This window comes from Anopheles gambiae, chromosome 2 (genome assembly GCF_943734735.2).
Source record: "Anopheles gambiae chromosome 2, idAnoGambNW_F1_1, whole genome shotgun sequence".
NCBI lineage: Eukaryota > Metazoa > Arthropoda > Insecta > Diptera > Culicidae > Anopheles > Anopheles gambiae.
The window spans coordinates 85,212,098-85,233,090 of NC_064601.1; the positions used below are offsets into that span (position 1 = coordinate 85,212,098).

Below are 20,993 nucleotides of genomic sequence, written 5' to 3' on the forward strand. Positions count from 1 at the left end.
AGAGATTAGTCAAGACATGCTAACAGGTTTTTTTTACAGTTGGGTAGACATTTCCCAAAAAAATTCTCAAAACAAATTATGTTTTGCTTTTTAAATTGGTCAAAAACCATACATTGATGCACCCAAGTCGGAAGAATTATGTGTTATACTGTTGTGTCGTGTGTTAATTTTGTATCTTGTCAAATAATGTTCAGACACATACGGATTCCTCCCCGAATGTCGAATAAAAATGTCATGTGTAGTTGTTGACATTCGCAGCTCTAAATTCTCGGCCATATTATTTAAATCTTTTTCTTTGACACGTCGGACGGTTTGACGATGCTAAATAGTTTTCAAATGTTTCATGATCTTCTACCAAATCATGGAGAAATGAATAAGTTTTTAAGGTTTTCTCTGAATGATACAAGATGGGATTCGATCTTTTGACTTCTGTTGTGCTTGGCCAGCAGCATTTACTTACGGCTATTTATGGCAGCGTCAAGCTGTGCCGTTTAATTTCAACCATACTCAGCGTGAATAATGTACATGACTGCAACATTACCACAACTATACGGCATTGTGGGTTAGTTTTGTAAATTTGCTTAAAGAAGGTCACTCCCGGTTCTTGAAATTTAATAATAAAATATCTAATATCCCTGACATTACACTTGAAACTTTAACGAAGAATATTTGTGACGCGTGCTTTTCTCCAAAAGGCTCCCTTGCTTTACATTTTATTAAAATATTTGCATAATACAATTCACCGACCACCGGTAACAGTTACCGACCGGTAGCAAAACTTTACTTTTTTTCCAAAACAATTGCTAACATTGTATCTAGCGCAATGCGCTCCCCTTACCGTCCCGGTGCTTCTTTGTTGCTCACTTCTGTTCATCTAAAAAGGCATAATTTCTTCCAAGCCACCACCACCATCCGTTATAACTTTATCCAATTCATCACAGCATGAACCTCTGGGGTTTTTTTTTCTTCTGTTCTTGCCTAACCGTACAGTTTGAGATTCGGGAAAGGTTGCCCACACTTGCCGATTACCCTACGGGCTTTCCCTCCTATCATCTGACCTTCAGCATTCATTACGCGCTTTATCAGCAGCGAACCGCAGCGGTGGCGTCGGCGTTATCGCCGGTTGATTTATGTTGGAAAATTGTTCACTCAAAATTTATTTCATTTGAAGCGCTTCTTCGGGAGCCGGGAGCCAAAAAACCGTGTAGATTAACTATGTGGGTGTGTGTGTGTGCTCTGCTATCACGCAGTTTATAATGTTTATCTTCAACTCTATGAAATTGGATAAAAGGCGGCATGCTTAAGATTTTAATGAGCGTGTGTTTACATTGCTTTCGCGCGTACAAATTTGCCAATCAAATTAATGGGTGTGCGTTTTTGGGCAAACTTTTATCAAGAATTACTACATCAAGCTGCATAATTAGCAATTATTTTGGGATGAAAATGATACATCTTTAAATATACGCCGAGCAGAAGCTGGGAATGAGTCACCGACACAAGAAAGCAAATGCCGGAAACACGTTGGCCACTCTCCTCTGGCGGTCGCAAACCGTTTGTCAGCCAACTTTCATCGCACTTGCTGTGTGTTTGTGTGCGTGTGCGTAGTTTGTTGTACAGAATGGACCTGTTCAGGCACTTGCCCTCGGGTTAGGCGGGATGAATGCCGCCTGGTTCTCCTGGTCATCTCACAACCATCACCACCGTCAGCTGATGATGGTGGCGACGGGTGACGATGGGCGGCGTTTGCCGGGTGAAGTGAAGCTTTCGCACTCGAATCCGACTTTAAGTCACTCACCATCCTCCTTCCCTGTCCCGTGAAGGGGAGAGCTTACGAGTCATGTACCAATGCAAACGCTCTTGGCGCTCTGCGGACACTGACGCGAAACCGGCGGAGACGGACGGCAGAAATTTCTCCTCGCGGCCCAAAACAGACCTGTGTGTCGACTGCGTTTTTTTTTTGTGCGTGAGTCGCTGTGTAGATGTTGTTAAGTGTGTGTCCCCGCTGTGCGAGTTGGTTGGAGTTGGTGTGATCCGGTTTTTGATTTTAGGTCGTCCGCTTGTTGAGAGTTAAAACTGCGAGAGTTTCAAGATACTCCAAAGAGAAAGAGAATGACTGAGGGACACCAGCCGGAGTGTGTGTGAAGGGTTTAAGGGGGTGTCCTCTGTGGTACGATTAGTTGGGTAGCTTTATTTGAAGATTTTATCAAGCAACGTCAGGTGCAACAGCAACAGTGTGTGTTGTGCGGACTTTATCGCACAATATCGTTTTACAAAATTGCGCTGCCGTGGCACTAATTGCATTTGATGCATTTTTTTTTCTCGGAGGCGTACCCAACCTTGAGTGTGGGTTTTTTTGTTATAAAACGCTTCTAGAGATTGTTGTTACATTAATCGTGCTGTTGGCGCTACAAGTTGTATGCTGTATAAGCTTTGAATTACACTTTAAACGAAACGTGAAGCTGACTTTTTCAATATTAATCATTAAATGAAACAAATGCTGCAATATTGTTTACTTTTTTTTTCTCAAAATTTATAAATTTTCAGGATAATAGTTGCGCTTGAATTGAAAGAGGCACTCATCTATATAGCTCTATTAATCGTTCCGACGATCCAAACGATGCTTCTGTGCATGCTGCAGAAAATCAATAAATGCGAATATCTAAAATATTTGCTCATTTAAAAAAAGTCTTCCAATCATTCGTAATTAACATTCCCAGCTGATGTTGTTACACGTCAATTAATGAACGATTGGAAAGAGTAGGATGGAGAAATGCCCAACATTCTCTCGATACAATGTTGCTGAAACGTCTTCCTCAGGGTGGGGAGCTGATGTTACCTACATCGCATGCTGATGAGCGCATTCGTATCGCACCGTTGTTCCATCCTGCACAGATCACATGGAGCGCTGCTTAGGCACACACTCCCAGGAATGCAATGCTTTACGTGTTCACGATTACCCTCCGCTGTGGTGTGGGTTTGTGTGCGCGTGAGTGGTCGATTAAACCGAGCAACAGCATACAAAAAAAGCGACAACGATCAGTATTTGCTCAACAGCAGCATGCACGCGCGCGCGGAGCACACGCGAAAGCTCGACGTGCGTCTTGAGCGCTTTTTTCCTCCCGCTGTCCCAGCCCTTAACGCTCAGCGTCTTCTCTCCCCTCGCGCTTGACTGTTGGGGAATTTGTTTGTTTGATGGTTTTGCTTGCTTTGCCCCGTCTTCTCTTCTCCAATGAGCGCCCAGTTGCGCCCGTGCGTGTGTGTCTTGCGCGCGAGAGAGAGTGTGCTTCCATCCTTTCACTTTCCACCTATTGAAGCGGCCCACTGCCTGGATTGGATGCCCCGCGTGTGCGTGTACTGCCCGCGGGCGATTAGGCGAGCTCCAAAACGGGGCTGACTGATCAGATCGATCGCGGCCGGTCGGTGGCCCTATAATTCCCCGTCTTCCGAGACACGATCGGATGATGAATCAGATAAGGAGATGATGTTAATCTGTATCTGCGTTTGAACGATCTACACTAGCGGGCTGGAAATGTTTCCTATAATTATTAGGGTAAATAATTAATGCATATTTCCTTTAGTTTTACAGTCACATAATCCCTGATTAATTTTGTTTAGTGTGCCTCAAAGTTAATCAAAAGTTTTTTGGGGCACTACTCTCATCACTTTGATTTAAATGCTGAAGCATTTGCTCTGGAACTAATTATCCTGGACCATAATTTTAATCACACTTCCACCACTGCCCACAGAAAACCTCACGAAAACCCTTGGTGGACAGTAATGACTCAGTAAAAGCGACATTTTACTCCCCGAGGGGGGAAAAAGCCATAATTTAATAAGAAAATTATAATGTTTTCCTTATGTCTATGCGCCTTTCCAGCGCCGCCGTCCCGTTCAGAGTCCGGTTCCCGCGCCCCCAAAAACCGTTACATCGCGTCCATCCTTCAAACCACCCATCAATGAATGTCATTTTCGAATGTACCGAATATTCTGATCCTAAAAGAAAGAGAGAGAGAAAGAGAGATAGAGTGTGGGGTTTGCAGTAGAAAAGCTTTTCATTTCCTCGACTGTTTTTTCCCCAATCGCCCTTTTCACTTCGTCTTGCGTCGCCCGGTTGAAGAAGCTTGTGCCCGTAAAATAAGGCAATTAAATTTTCATATTTTCCTCCCTCATGCATCCCAACGGGGGCAGCATACGACAACGGTTCGTGTGTCTGTGTGTGTGATGGTTGTGTTTTATTATTGTCATTAAAAAGCCTTACTCGAAGCGCGGTGATGTTGTGGGTCACGCGCATGGCTACGAGGATGGGACAACGGTCCCAGAAGGACCTTTTAAGATTTTTCTGACCGTCTAATTTTATTATGGTTCATTCTCTATTCTCCTCCGGCCGAATGGTGTACGTAGTTGGCTTTCCACTTCTGCCGTCTCAAGAACTGGATGGGGAAAAGGGGGGGATGAAGGATGATGATGATGATGATACGGGTCTCTCAAATCGAAATCCCCTGGATCGGATCATGGGATCAGGAGCGAGCGACATACAACAAGGGGAAGGAGAGAAAAGTACTGGAAGAAGAAAGAGGGGGGAGCGTTGGGATTGTTGAGGCCAAAATTCTATTTACATTTTCCTGCCCAGGCCAGTTTTCCTCTCAGGCAGTGAGTTTTGATGTCGTAACTCCATTTTCATTCCCGGTGTAATAATGTTTCCATTTACCTTTTCGCCCCGTCGGTGGTCGTCGTTATCGCAGGTTTTACTGATGCCCGCATTCGCGTCGCAAATATCCTTTTCCACGGTGTGCTCTATCTGCTTGGTTTGCATAGGGGGAGGGTATGGGAGGGTAGGATAAGGAATGGACTATGTTAATGATGGGACAAAATATTGACCATCTTTTATTAATTACGTTTACCTTGTTGGCATTCTTCAGCGCAGTGACGGGTTTGGTAGTTCCTCAATGTGTTGTGCATGACGCAATGGAATGTTATTCAAGAATTCAGGAAAATAGTGAGTTCCTTGGCTTTTGAGAAAAGACCGCTCTTGCTAAAATGTGTACTCAAGATCTGTTCTTGCAAGTTCTTGTATCTTTTTGTGAAGCACAACTTCTCTACGTCTGCTAGAGTGTGGTATAGGCCCAATCATATCTCATTCGACAAGCTCTTCTCCAAGACTCCCAATGTATAAATGCTTTGAATAATCCATACCAAAGTCTCCGTGCTTTTGTTGTACGTCTTTGTATCTCTCCCCGGGGGCTGTATCTTAATTTTCCACTCGCATCCATCTTCCGCCTCTTGTTTTGACCCACATACAAATGCTTCTACCACTCGATAGAAGCACTTTTTCTTCAATCTTCAACCATTGAGCCTAACAACGCCGTGTTAGGATCGTCGTGCGGCAGCGTTTTTCCAACGACTCTGATGCGTTGTTCGCATTCCTGGTTGGAATTTCTCTCTGTTCCCATATCTTGTTCACCAGCATTTGGTTTACACGGAAGCGTGCAATGTTGGGACAGAAAAGTGTGTATATTGAATAAAAATGGGATGACTGATTGTATATGTAGCAGGTTATAATACATTTCCTTATTCTTACTTTTTTCATTCTTTAAACTTACATAATTTTCCTCAATTTTTTACAATCGCGCACAATAACCGTTTGTGCCTACTATTACGCTCATCAGTGTAACATACGCGTGTCGCGTTCACTTGCTCCCTCTTCGACTTTGCCATTCAGATTACGCTGACTCTGGTTAATGCGCCTCTACATACATCCCCACCTACCGGCTCCCGATCGACAGCGTTCTTCCTCACACCAGTCCCCCCCTTCAAACAACCCCCGTCACGGCCCTTATTCGTTCATGCGTCCAAAACTTTCTTCCGCCGGGGGTCGCCTCGTGGCCATGGGGAGGGTTTCTCTTTCCTCTTCTTTTTTTTTGTCGCTGCTTGGGCCCTGTTCAAGCTTTCGGACTCATTCATCTCTTCACTGTTTGTGATGTGTGTGTGTGCGTGTGTGTGTTAGTGATGATGGTGGTAGACTACCAGCAGCAGCATCAGTGAAGACTTGCTGGCGGCAAGTTTATTCCAAGCGTTCGCGCGCGTGTTTGTGCGTATATATTGAAGGGATGAGTGTGAGTATGAGATGAGGCGGGGGAGATCAGGAGGTAACTTTTACTTTCCACTCTTTGTTCGTTCTCTCCCTCTCCTGCCCCCCCCCCCCCCCCCTTCACCAGCAACATTACTATCAAAGTTGTTTAGTTGGGATTTTGTTTTGGCTGTATCTCGATTGATTGAACGAGGTAGCCTCCCCCCTCTACAATCCCTCCACTTGGCTGCCTTTGTGTAGTAGTTGGTGGGGGTCGTAGCAGTGTTGCCAGTGCCGTCCTTCGTTTATTGCACCTGTGTGTAACGGGAAGGGCGATAAAAACAAAATGCACACGGGGCCCCGCCGAGTGTGACAGTTTGATGAGCTTTTCTTTAACCTTCCTGCTTCTTCTTCCGCTCCGCGAGCAGTAGGGGGTCAATAAAAGTTTCTTTTTTGCGTTTTCACTTTAAAGTTACATTCGCTGCATTAAAGGAAAAATGGGTGGTGGTTACCTTTTCCTCCCCTAACAAAAAAGCTCTTTTCTCTTTTTCACCATTTCCCCTTCAATCAGGGGACCAGATAATCGGTTCATGTATTCCCTTGGGGCATTTTCCATCTCCCCACATTCCTTCCCCTCGTCCGCCTTGTCAACCACAACTTCCGGGTTTTGTTTTTTTTTTCGTCTCTGGAGTGTTGCGTTTGTTTTTCTCTCTTTATGTTTTATTTGTTTTCGACCTTAACACAAAACCTCAGTCGGGGAGAAGTAGTGGGATGTGGCACAATCTTTTCAACGTGCTGTATCTTTCCGTTCTATCACGGTTACAACATTCGATGAAATTAGCATGTTCTGAATGAAAAGCGCCCAACGCGAATCGGACGAGTTGGGTGGGGGAGGGGGGGGCAACGAGCGCAAAAATAAACCCCATTTTCCCCATTTGGTGCTCTCTCTCTCTCTTTTTGCACCGAGCTGGACAGAAAATTGAAAAGAAAACGACCACCCAAACGGGCGGGTCCGTGGGGGGAGAAGGGAGGAGGGTATTATCTGTGTCCCTAAATGTGCACATCCAAACAGAAGCCTAACAGAAATCTTTTTTTTTTACTTTTTTTGTGTCCTTTGTTGTGTTTTCGTGGGTGTTTTCGTTGTACGCTGGTTGGTCTGCTACGATACACGGGGAGTTTCTGTCACTGTGCGATTTTCGGTTGAGATAAACAAAATCTCATTGAAGGAGAGGGTGGAAAAGCCGTAATAGTCTTTCGGGTGGAGCAGTTTGTCTGTGTGTATGTCTCCTCCAGTGTGTACTTGCAGTTAGGTTAGTATGAATAGTGAAAACTTGTTACGGTTAAAGTTATATGACTTTTACGCCGACAGTTTTGCTAAACAATGCGTAATAGGAACAAATATTGTAACTATACTCAGACACTACTGTCTTGAATTTGGTTGGAAACGCCCTAAAAATTGTCAAACAGTGCGTACAAGAGACTTTCAACCTTAAAACAAAACGCGCTGCCACACTAAGAATGCTCTCTTGTCGAAGAAAATTACGTCCGATCCCCCCAAAACTATCCGAGCCAAATCCGAGCGTAATGAACAGTAAAATTAAACATAAAATTCCACCACGAAAGTGAAATAAAGACTCTCTCGCTCTCTCTCTATGCCCATCGCCGCCGCCGGGCCAGCTAAATGCGTGCTCTCGGCGATTACGTAAAAGCATTCCGGTACGTGGAGCCTCCAAGCCTGGCGACAAAAGGCCGTGCAAAATGGAAGAATGAAAAAAAAACACAAACACCAAAGCACTAACTGGGCTCGCCCAAATCTCGCACAGACCGAAAAGCAGTCGCCTTGCACAGCGCCACTTAAACCCTTCAGAATGATGATAAAGCGAGCCAGGAGTGCGAGTTGTTGTTGTTTCTCGGGCGACAAAGAACGGACGGGCACAACGACGACGACGCAAAGCTTGGGAAGCCCAACGAGAAAAGGAGGTGAGCCTTTTTTCGCTCCCTCTCCACGTCGCGCCGAGCTGCTTTTGTTCACGGAGCGACCGACGGTTCGGCACCGGAAAAATGGCATACCGAAGATATGTTACCCCGGGACGGATGTGTATGCGATGGAGAGGGGAGGTTTTCTCTCGTCCCCCCGGGGGGGGTCGCTCGGACGCTCAGCATCCGTGTTCCGATCGACGAAGTTTCGTTTGCCTCGTCCCTCTTGACTGTGGTTTTTCGTGTGGAGCTTTCCGGGACGGGCGGAAAGAACGCCAGCAGTCACAACCACCACGAACGGCATTTGTTCTTCTTCATACCACCAGCAGGAGGGCTGATTTAACGCTGCTACGGTGTAATGTTTCGACTTGTTTCGGTTCCGGCCGCGTCGCGTGCAGCGGCGTTGGAGTAAAGAGATCCGAGAGCGAGAAGAAGAAAAAGAGAGTCTAGTGGAGCGCTAGAAACACGCTGTGTTGGCGCTGGTGGTGGATATGATTTTCCGATCTCTATCGTTGGCTGTATTCCCATCCTGGGAGGGAAAAACTAAGCCACACTCACACACACACACCATGATTGGGAATAGCGAATTTTTGGGCTCGCATCCATTTCCCATCAAACAAAAACGTGCAAACGAAAGAGGAACTTCGAGAACTAGAGAGAGAGCGAGCGATAGAGCGGAAAGTTTGGAGAAAAGTTACATCTCACATTTTCCAACAACAGATTGGCTAGAACGTCTAGTTGGGAACGGTAATAGGTTAGAACGTTCGTGAAGAAAAGAAGAGAAAAGCGTTGCCGAGATAGAGGGCAATGGTGTGGGATACAATAGTTATTTTCCTCACGTGGCCTATCCTCTCTCTCTCTCTAGTACTTCCTTTTCTACCCTGTCGAGGTAGATTGGGCGGGTGGGTGGTTTAAAATATCGATTTTTCCTGCCGAGACGACCGGGTTTGTCCGACGGTGAAGGAACTGCCGTTTGTAACACTTTCAAACATTGACGCCGCCACCACCCTTTTGCTTCATTCGTTGTTCGAGTCTTTCCCTCAAGAAGTAGCTACTACTACCACAGGATATGCTCTACAATGTGCTCTTCTGTGTGGGAGAGTTGTTAGCGCAGTTGAAGGATTTGCCTAGTGCGTTCTGGCGTAGCGCGTAGACCAGACCCAGGCCAAGGGACCTCGTCGCGAAGGCCATCAGTACCAGCAGCAGCAGCAGCAGAAGACCTATCCCTGCTTGGTGTTATTATGATGATTTATTATCTACCGAGCATTACATCAACAAGAGAGCACATTAGCCTTGGCCGGGTCTGGCTTTTTAGCCCACCTCGGTGTTGTTGCCAAAGAAGGTGGCAAAGGACGATGATGATGGTGTAGCGAGTTTTAGTGCCACCAACGCAGCACTCTTTCGCGCTATCCGTGTCCGAAAGCGGTGGAAGGATGCCGTCGAACAATGGCGAACAGCGTTGCTAGTGGAAGAGTGCGCAACAATTCGCCATCCCCTTCTGGAATGATGCTTTGTTTGTTTCGCGAGAAAATAGGAATTATCACCCTTGCACGCGTGCCGGCTACGACGATTACAATGTAAAGTGGTACTGGGGCACTGGGCCGGTTGTGCCTTTTGGGCTAGTCGTGGATATATATCTTTATCTCATTGTATTGGAACGCTGAGGAGCAATGGAATGAGAAGAGACGGGAAGCACATAACGAGATCGGATAAGAATTTGTTCAGTTTTTTTTTAAAGTAGAATATTGAATTGCGTTTAGCTTGTAGTTCTAGTTCTGTCAAACGCTATTTCGATTCATTTTCCAGATTTTTTAGATGATTTGAATAGTTTAACTATCATGATTGTGTTGGTGTTCTTACAAATCATACATACCAGATTAATAGATACAATCGTATTCGAAGATCCGAAGGTATCGATGATTTTTTATTCCGTCGTATGACGAAATCACACATCCGACGTTATCTGTCTAATCCCATACAAAATTTTAAAAGCACGTCCTATACAAGCGTTCCGATGGCACACAGACACCACCATTATTCCGAACTGTCCGTCAAACGAACCAAGTGACGATCAAACGAATTTGATCGATCAAATCAAAGAACTAGAACGAACCAAGGATGCAATGGCCCAGTTAATGTTTAATCCAGAAAACTAAAATTTCAGCCAGTCGGTTGCAATATGTTCATCATTCAGCCAGTACTATTGACCCTAGTGAGTGGCGATCCGCCAAATTGGATTTTGATGCATTATTCATCACACAATCGCTTGGTTTTCCAATTTTAGTGAAAGAATAGGGTTAAACAAACTTTTTATAATATTGTAAAACATAATTCATAACTATATTTCATCTTATTTGATGAAATATTTGTGAACATTTTATTTAACTGCATACTGAAATAACTTTGATTGAAATTCTGAGGTTTGGCGCGTGGTTTTGTATGTAGTGTGGACATAATTTACCACTGACAATTGTCAAACTTCATACAAAAAACTGACTAGAATCGTAAAACAACCTAATGATGAAGAACAATGAACATTTGGCTGAATGCTCTTCAATTCTTTGGAATGAATGATCTTGATCGTTAAAGTTGTTAGAAAATGAACCATTTTTCCTTGTCAAATTAGAGTTAATGTTCGGGAGTTTACTGTTTCACATTTTTACTATTTTTTAAATGAGCAATTTAAAGTATTTTATAGTTCCAATCACCTATTCGCTGGTTTTCCCATTTTTCAATGAATTAATTATCCTCGTTTGCTAGCTGACTGCCCTACTGGCAAGTGACTGTTTTCTTCTCCCCCCTACTATGCTGTTTCCAATTTAAATGTGTCCATCTTTGTGTAATGATACATTTCCGCCCCAAAATCGGGGAGGATTAAATTACAAGAATTCCCCGAACGCTGCTGCATCAGCGTATCGCTGCTGATGTAAATCCGATCCTGCTTATCTTGTTGAGAGATAGTTCACCACAAACCACCAGAAAGATCGAAAAGAAAAAGAAAGGAAAAAAAGAAATGCTCCGGAACTTCTCAAAGTGACAACGAAAAATAACAACGCGGAAAACCCAAACGGTCGCCGACGGAAAAAAAGACAAATGGCACAAAAATTAAAAGCCCTTCGCGTCAGGACGAATTATTAACGCCCGCGCGGGAGGGTGGGGGGTGGGCAACGCTTGCCTCGTCGCTAACTGGTTTTTCTTTTGTTTTGCTCTTGCCTTTCCCCGTCTTTAGTCATTCCGTGGGGGCAGCCTGTTTTTCTGTCCGTCCTGTTTTCGCCTTTTTTTGCTTACCTCCTCTGGTCCATTTTATTTCGTTAACGCCAACGACGGGGATAAAGGAAAATTCGATTTTCATTACCGTAACCAACAGCGAGACCTCAATATAAGCGGCATTTGTTGTTTGCTTTTTTTCTTCTTTGGCGCCTTTTCCTCCATTTCTCCCCTCCTTTTTTGGCATTAATTTTTGGCTGGACCAAAAATCATGCACCACCTGGCCTGCCTGCCAACACGAAGTTCACGGCTTTTTTTTTTGGGCTGCGCGCTCCTTCATCGTTCGCGGGTGATAATTACAGCAATTACCGGTGTCGGTGTTGGGAATTTGCCGAGCTGCCGCAGAACTCAGGTGCGAACGAGAAGTTTCGTTGTATGATTTGTTGTAATTGTCGCCATTTGTGGAAAATTAATTTTGGATGACGGTTGGGTGGTGAAACACTCCATCATGGTTTCATCAACGAAAGGAGAACGTTTTATTTATTGCATTTGCTTTTAAATGTTTTCTTGTTCTATTTTGGAAGATGTCCAACCTATTATTCAAATTAGGTGAACTGAATTCTACGTAAATTAAGTTATGTACAAGAAAACATCTGCCGTAAAAAAGCAAGCAGCTGCCGTTGAAGAGATCACTAGGATTAAAGCGCCATCTGATGGCAAATGCAGTAAAATAGGTTATACGGAAGGTTATAATTCTATTGCACAGTGTTGCTATTACTTTGCTGTGCGCTCTTAATTGACATTTAAGCCCTTTCACTTTACTGCCTTCTTCTTGGTATGTGTTACAATGTACCTAAAGGATTCGCTTATTTGCAATGTTACTTGAAAATGCTCAATAGTATAGCACATAAAGGTATTCTGCGTACATCCTTTTCCGCTTTTCTCAAAGTTTTCCGTTTGATGTGTAATTTCCCGTGCTCTACTGTACACGTTCAAATTCCCCAAAACTCCATAGTTAGCGCTATTTTCCCAACTTTGGGCTTCCTAGTAACAAAAAAGACTTTTACCCCTACTCCACACATTCTAACTCTCGGCAGGCATGGTTGCGTTCATGCGAATTAAAAGGGATGTGCGGATTGTGTGTGGTTTTTTCCCCCCGCGCCAACAAAACGGACGAATCCCGCTTTTTGCCATCTCATGCCAACAATGTGAGTGTGGCGCAGGTTTTCGCAGTGGTGGAGAGTTAATTTGATTCGATTTGGGCTTCCACTACTACTGCTACTACTGCCGTTGCAAGTTCGCGCCAAATTTGCCTGGCGAAAAGTTTGGATTTGGCGAGTTTGTGTGGGGTAAAGCTAATGTGCAAAAAGGGCTCGCCACCACACACTGTTCGAACAGTTCCAACCACTCACCCGGAAAGTTACACCGAGCCCCGTTGCGGGCCACAAATTTCGATGAAATGTGATGAGGATGGTGTTGGTGTTGGTAGTGGGTACGATGAAGATAGCCAGCTAATTCCATGAATAAATAATCCTTACTCCTAATTCCGTCAACTTCGCCCGGATCGGATGGACCAGTCGTTCGCCCTCCCCCGGCCGGGAGTGTTTGTGTCCGGATTAGGATTAGGCGGGCCAAAAACAGTGGTGTGTGTGTGTGTTTGCTATCACATTTCGTGCTGGGTGTGAATTATGTCGCACCAAATACCCAAACGATGTCATTCTTTGAGCGCTTCCAGTTCGGCTGGAGGAGTGTATCAGTATCATCAACTCTGCTATCCTCAGGCCGCTTGGTGTGAAGGCAATGTGGTCGTCCGTGGAGCCGTTTGCGATTTGTACAGGCAAAGTGTGAAGATTAATTTTTTAAATATTCATTTACGAGCTCAACTCTCGGGCTTGGGTTGGGCGAGGGCACGACACATGCTCGCGAGCTTTTCTCCGCCACGGCTCTCCATTCGAGCATGTGCACACACGTTGTTCTCGAGCGTTTCGTCGCCTCTCGCTGCCAAGGGCTGTGGTGTGAAGCAAGTTTTCATAAACTAACAACATTTGATTAGATTGGCTATTCCCTCCCCCTCCCCGAACTGTCCGCATTCCCGACAAAAATGACACTCTGCGGAAACGACGTTCTTTTGCTTCCTGCGCTCATTTACGACCCCAAAACGCGTTCGCAAAAGTTATGCTCCGGCGAATGTCGCTGGTCATGGACGACCGACCGAGCACGCATACCCACCATTTATTCGCCAGCTCGAAATCGATCGGTCTGTGTGTGTTTGAGACTGGGGAAATCGTTCGCAAAATTGTGGCACATATATCGAATGAATAATTCATACTTCTCATCTCGCGCTTTTCTGTACGCTCTGGGCCGGCGCGCAATGGTGCAATGGGCAATATAAATATGGTTCCCTGCCATCCCCGCTACCTTCGCGCGGCCGCAATATACGGCCGCGAATCGTTGTAGGATGATGTACCTAGAACAATTTTGCACAACAGCTTCACATAACCTTTTTTCTCCTATGACACGGCCATTTCCTATAACACAACGCGCGGGACGCATCGAAAGCAGGCGACCATTCAAATTGGACCATTGGCAATCGTCAACCAGGACATTTTTTGTGTCGTTTTATTTCGATTTTCAGTTCCCCCTCCCTTGGAAAGAGGGTCCTCAAGGTCGCCTCGATAATGGACTGTGTGCGGAATGGTTGATGGCCGCCATGTTCCTGCCGGCTTTGGAGGAAAAATGGTACAACGGAAAAGCCCTTTGCGCGCGATGTGGTCGTCCTCCTTCCCCGCTGTGTGTCATAATAATAATTTGATCTTGGGTGGTGCGCTCGTTGGTGTGCCCTTTTTTATGTACAGAGATTCAAAAAAAAGGAACCTCCAATCGGTATCAATTTTCATTCGATGAAGCTTTTTTGCTGTGTTGTTTTATTTCCCTCTTCCATTGCAGCAGAGAGAGAGAGGTGGTTGGCTGAAGTGTGTATCCAGGGCGCGCACCAACCACGATGGAGTCTGTTCCATTTTTATCCCTTGTTTACCAAAGAGTTCAATTGTGTTTGGTGCATTTATGACAATTCTCGCCGGTTTTACCTTCGATACGCTTCCTGTAATGCGACGAGGCGTCCTTGTTACACACCGATGCAAAGTATAATGCCTAGAATGAGTATGTGTGTGTGTGAGTCAGTATGGGTGAAACTACTCGTAAAAAAGTGACATAATGTCATCGTAAAAAAAATTAATGCAATAAAATGGGAAACTCCTGCTCTGTTTTTTTTTTCCACTAGACGAGTGAGTGGGGAAAGAAATAGGAGCAAAGGGGAGTGGAGAGCGAGCCATAAAACAGTCCATAGTTTGTCGTATGTTGTGTGTGCGCTTTGTGGACATGGGGTTAGGAGAATAAAATTGTCGATTGAACAGCCATATAACGGTGCTACCACTACTCATGTGTGTTCGGGTGGGAGGGTAAGCATATTAAACTGTGCAAATTATATTGTCACAAGATGTAGTTCGCATCAAGATGTGTCTGGGCGCACTGCAGCATGAGATTGCTCATCGTGCGAGACACAAGAAGTTCAGGGCGAGGGCAGAGTTGACCTTAAATTAGAATGTTCAAGAAGTATGTTGATTTTGATGGATGGTTTTGATTGGATTAGCTATGAGCAACATTAGTAGCTTGAAGTATTGAAATTGAATATCTTTAGTGCCATCGGAATTATTTATCGTCCAGCACTAAAGTAGATATACAAATTATAATTATTGTTGTGTTCTATATATATACTGCAGTACCTCTTAGTAAGCAAGTGAACATCATAACTACATTTAGTATTTAGTATTTATTGAGTTTGTTCATTGGCCATTGAAAAAGTCTTCTTGAACTAGGTGTTGAAAAGCTACACGGGACGATACATTTAGTTTAATTGACGAACACGCAAACGCTCACGGCATGCAGATCGAGATATACTAAATGCAAACAGATTGTAAACTTTACTGAAGACGACTTCCATCATGTTTATAGGATCTGACTGATCGAAAGTCACGTATTTGTTGGTTTTGTCTGAGAGTCCTAGATGGTGCAGAGAAATTTACAGCGCTGAGTAGGTTGGGCGCATCAATTTCGTCACAAATCAAACCTACCACAAAGAGACGTTGGGCGTTCGCACGTCTAGTTGACAGAAGACATCGATTGGCGTAATTTGGACGTACGTCACCATGTCTCTATGGAAGGAGCCTTATAGGCATAACGCGTTGTTTTTCTTTTAATTGCTTCAATAAGTTGAATCCAAGCTGAGGGACATACAAAAATACTAGCGTATTCTTAACCAGACCGGACTTTTGAACAAAAAGTCCTTAAAATGCTGGTAATGGGGTCACGAAATTCTCCAGTTACCTTGATAATAGTCTCTAGCTTGCCGATTACCTCGAATGATAATGCTGGTCATATGGCGACCTACTGCTGAGAATTTTGTGGAGCAGTATTCCTAAATCATTTACACAATCGGTACGTTACAGCACGTTATTGCTGATTTTATAGCTCAATTTGATTGGACTTCTGGCCCTCGAAAACCTGATATAACCTGACTGATAGTGAGAGTATGTTTCGATCACACTAGTAACTAAACACGTTTAGACTAAACGACTAAACAGAGGTAGACAGTCATAGATGTGCTTTCAAGGCGGCAAACAGCTTAACATCGTCAGCATATATCAATATCTTATGGCGGTGAGTAGTAGGGCGACATTGTTGAAGTATAACAGGAATAACCCAGATTACTATCCTTTATCCACTCCTGTGTTACTGTTAAATTCACGTGATAAATTGCACCCAATCTTAACGCGAGAAGACCGATTGGAAAGATATGATTTAGTCCATTTAACCACGTTTGTGAAGTTTTGCAACCAGAATTTAAGCATTTTGTAACGTCTGAAGTTTTAAATTTTGTGAACAAACTTGTTGTCCTGTAAAACACAAATTACATAAGCTATCATCGACTTCGTAGACTTTTGACACAACGAAAAGAATTTTAATTGTTCATGTTAGTATACATTTCACTTAACTTATTCCAATTCATCCGTAAACTCAACCTGCGTCAAGAAATGAGTACCCTGAGCTGCTCAAAAAACGTCAACGAGTAATCGTTACGGCCAGAAGCAGCCGAAGATAATTGTTCATTGTTGATAAATAATGTATTTTCTTTTAAATGAAGCTATAAATTTCTGAAGAAGAAGCACATTAGTGATACCGGCAGCACCTTCGCTGGCAAAAACTGAACACGTAAGCAGATTTTTTTCTTCCTGCTGTTTTGGATTGTTTTGCTTACGCCCTGCAATCGTTAGTGTGTGTCTCAATGTCCGTTGATTTCGCAACGGCTATACGGCTGCTAATGTCCTTCCAGCAGCAAGGTAGAAGCAAAAAAGGAAGCGAGTGAGCGCCATTCTGTCGATTCACCATTGGGAGCGCGAGCTTGCCAACCATTCGATCTTAAAGCGCACACAAAAGCGAACCATTGTAATAACAATTGAATGAACGCTCAGGAGCAGAAAACTCATTATGAGCTTTTTGAGTTGTTTTTTTTTTTGTTTGGTTCGAGACACACGCCATAGTCCTATGTTTCGCTGTGTTCAACAGGACTCACCGCCACGAATAGGAGGGGTAGGCGGTAAGAAGCGAACTCCCGTTTCTCTTAGTCGATTGTGACAATATTTTCTCCGTCCGCCTTCTCATCAGCGCTTCGCCGTCTTTCCGCCACGTGGCGCTGTCTGTTTATGTTTGCAATATTCCGTCTTTTTCCTTCGCAAATGTTCCTCCTGGGGGCACTGGCACTGCTGTTTGTACGTCCGTTCGGTCGTCTACTCTCCCTGATACCTGGGTTCTATTTCTGGCAGGCATCTCTCGCCCCCGGGCTTGTTGTCGCAGCATCGTCACTAGACACATTGTCTCCGGGCGGTGGGGGAAAAACTGGTATCGTGCGGACGATGAAAAAAGCCATTGAGGCTGCTTGTACAAGTAGCGTCTTCATCGTTGTTGGATCCTATTAGTTTTAAAAAAGTTGTGTGCCTGCCTGCTGGTTTCGCGCTCTGTCCATTGACGTCGGGAGTTCCCTGTTTCTCCGGTTCGCGTAGGCAGCTTTCGCGTCACTGTTGCTAGAATCGATCGTGCACATAAAGGCCGACCGTCTTCCACGGCAAAAAGCTCAATTGCATACACTCATCCGCCGGGAGCAGAAGAAAAGAAGGAGGCAGGAACGAAATCTGTCGCTTAAATTGGAAAATTGTGGAAAATCTATTTGCGCGCCATCGTGTGACCAGAGAGGGTGGGTAAGAAGGCAGCTGGTAAACGACGATGTGACGTGACCCCCATCCCTTTTGGTCGGTCGCCCCGTCCAATCAACGTACATTGGCAGAGCAAACGTTAAACATACGGTGGCACACTGAAACACACGAGGCATAGAGCAGCAAAGCACCAGCAGCAACAACAACAAAAAAGTTATTAAATTAGTCTTCCGTTGGCACGGTGCCTTCTCTGGAGCCGACCAACATCACCCCGACAGAGGGATGAGTTTGAGGAGTGTATGTGTGTGTGTGGAGATTTTGCATGTCCGGAAGTGAGCATAACATTAACCAACACACACACACACACACGCTCGAAATAGAGCGCCTCCATTTAGCGCGGTTTTATGTGCTGGCTTGTGCTAGTATGCAGATGGCTCTGCCGCATACTGTTCAACAACGGCCGGAGACACATACATACAGTCGCCAATGAACGCCTTCCCTGCGGCGTATGACATCCTGGTATCGGAATTGGTGAACAGTTGTTTTGAGTGTGTTTGTGTGTATGTGTGTGTGTGATTGTTTAGAAGGGAAATGGTAGTGTGGTGTGTACACGGTACATGAGCAAAAACCAAAACAAGCCCTTCGTCTTCTCGCCCGAACACGTTTGACCAGGCCCCTGCACAGATTTTGGCAATTTATTGGCACCCAAAAAATACACCTCAAAACACTACGCCTGCTTTTAACACGGAGGAAAGGCATCCAGAGTTGGTGCGAAATCGATCGATTTCGAACTCTCACTGTGTTTTGTTTTTGCTCCCCTTTGGGGAAATGGGAAAAGCATTAGCTTGACCGACCCGATTGCTGTTGTGTGGATAATTCAGTTATATCGTATCACGTGTGGCTGGATAACGGCATCCTGCTAGTTTTTTGTTCTCCCTGCTCAAAATTCCGATGTTAATCCACACCACATTCTTCATTGGGGAAGGTTATTAAGGCATTGTCGGCCGAGTAACAGCTATGGGAAAAACAGGCTAGAAAAGTGCAGATTTAACTCTAATCCATGTTTCAGCTCCCACGTTGTGATGGGTCGATCGATCACTGGGAATCACTACTCCTACTCCTTCTCCTCCTTCTCCTGGAGATGTGTCTTTTGTGCCTTGTGTCTAGTCCTGTGCACCAGAAGTTTGAACAAAATTCGGGCTCCGAATCAGTATTCAGGCTCAGCGTAGCACAAGCGAAAGCTCTGCCCGCCCCCAACAGTGACATCTTCTTTGCAGATGACGTTTGGGTGTTTTGTTGGTGCCGCGCTGTTGTGTGCACTACAGGCGCACAGACGCATCCTTGTGCCTATGACCTAGTTTCTCTCTTCATCAGCAGCCAATTGTTTGTTTGCTGGAGGGATCGCAGCAAATTCTGGCCGTAGAATTTTAACCAGCTCTACAAAAACACACACACACATACACAGAGAGACCTGATGCAGCATCGCATGAGCTTTTGGGAAGCTTCAGCTTCTTACCGCTCAGAATGTGTCACCCTTACCCCGTTTAAACGCAATTAGTGTGGCATTTTTGGTGGCTTGGTACAATAAATAATACTGTTAGAGTGGAACAAGACAGAAAGGAGAAAAGAAAAGGGTACAAGGACACGTTCAAGACCGTTCGAGACATGCCCGGGGATTGAGCATCATCAACATACGCGGTATCGTCCTGATTAGCTCTCGTTTTGGGTGAGAAATGGTGTACACATTTTTCGGGGATCCGACACCAGTTTCGGAAGGATGTTGGGAGTGGAGTGTGAGAGAGAGAGGGTATTAACAGATGGATCGGATCATGTGATGTGAAACGGGTAGACATTGACACATGATACGACGATCGGTGCGGAGGCGGGGGTTAGTCTGTGATGAGGCTTGGGTAATGCAATTAGAGACAACCGGCCCGAACGAGACGTGCGCTTGTTTGGTGTGGGACGTGCAATTAGAACCCCGACGGTCGAAAGAGCCGGCATTAAACATCAAAGAGAAAACGTTAAACTGTGCATGGGAAAGCCTTAAGTCTTTGATGGATTGCGTAATCTGTTATCTTATTTGTCGTACTCATGTGTTCTTACACAGCGGGCCACACTTTAACTGTGTACACAAAACGATTGACAAAAAGGCAGTTGAGCATTTAATGATGTTGTAAGCTTGTGGATTGGAAGTATTATTTTTACTTTGTTAGTTGAGTTGAGTTATTTGAGCTTCTTTGAGTTTGTTCAAGTTTTAGTAAAAAAAAAAAAGGAAAACACTTGAACTGGTCAAAAGCATTAATAAGTAGAAATAATTTAAAAACTTTAAATAACCACGTATGGGAAGAAGTAGCAAAAGTATAAAATGAGTTAAGAATTAAGGAATATATAATGAGCAATAATTCAAATTCATGAATAGAAAGAGTATCAAACGTAATAAGTAAAGAAGAACAAGTAGAAAGTTGGGAATACCTCGAGATAAAAAGAATAAGAAATAGAAGAAAAGACTAAGAAGAAGTAATAATGAAAAAGAGTAATGAATTGAAGAAAGTAGTAAGAAGAATAAATTATTAATAAAAAAGAGTAATAAATAGAAGAAAAGCATAGCTGTAAAAGCTCATCCTGCACATATTTTGTGTTTTTTTTCTGTTTTACAGTGTTTCTAAAACAGTTTTAATTTTACTTGTTAAACCTTTAAACCCCTTTCTGTCGATGAATTCATTTGACCTAATTTCTCGTCTTTTGTCTAAAGAACGAAACGAGTGAGAGAGAGAGCGAGAGAAATGAAAAATTAGTTTCCTTTTCTTCTCTAACGTGTTTTATGGAAATAAAACTATCCCATCTATCGCTTCTCATAACGATGGGTACAGATGTTTGTTACGTGTGGGTCTGTGTGTGTGTGAACTAGCCATTTATTATGAAAGCTTTCCTTCCTTTCCGCTTCGGGGAGCCTCTTTATCTTTTCCTTCAAGTAAAACTCCTCCTTTTTTAAGAATAAAAGGACTTTGCCGGGAAATATTTGAAACTGCTGGTGGATGTATTTTATTCCTTCCTCTCTATTTTTCATTCCGTTACTTTCTGCATTCAAGTGGGCATCCATCATCATGGAGAAGAGAAGAGGAAACACACTACCACTGCGCCTCCTCCATTCGTAGGAGGTGTAGTGGCTTATTTCCTCGATATGCAAATAAGGATACTCCCAGGCGAAGGCGCGCTTTCTCTCTCCCTCTCTCTCTGTCTCTAAATATGACACTGCTGCTGTTGTTCCTTTTTGTTTCCTTTCCAATGTCGTCCAACTGGTGCGCGTTGCTGTGATTTGTTTTGCTATGTTAAACATACCGATGCTCCCTTGGTACATGTCCGATGCTCCTTACCTCCTTCACAAACGACTTTCGCCACTTTCCTTCCCTGCTCTTGTTTATATATTTTAACTCCCTTCCCACAGCTTCCTCCCCTTCCGCAGCTTCCCATGC

At 44.2% G+C, this 20,993-nt stretch overlaps 1 protein-coding gene across 7 annotated transcripts in view; it reads left to right on the plus strand.

Annotated features, from left to right (window-relative positions):
• LOC1276190 (protein boule) overlaps positions 1-20,993 on the plus strand; it is a 63,281-nt gene that overhangs the window by 22,605 nt on the left and 19,683 nt on the right. The gene's annotated exons all lie outside the window — the stretch shown is intronic.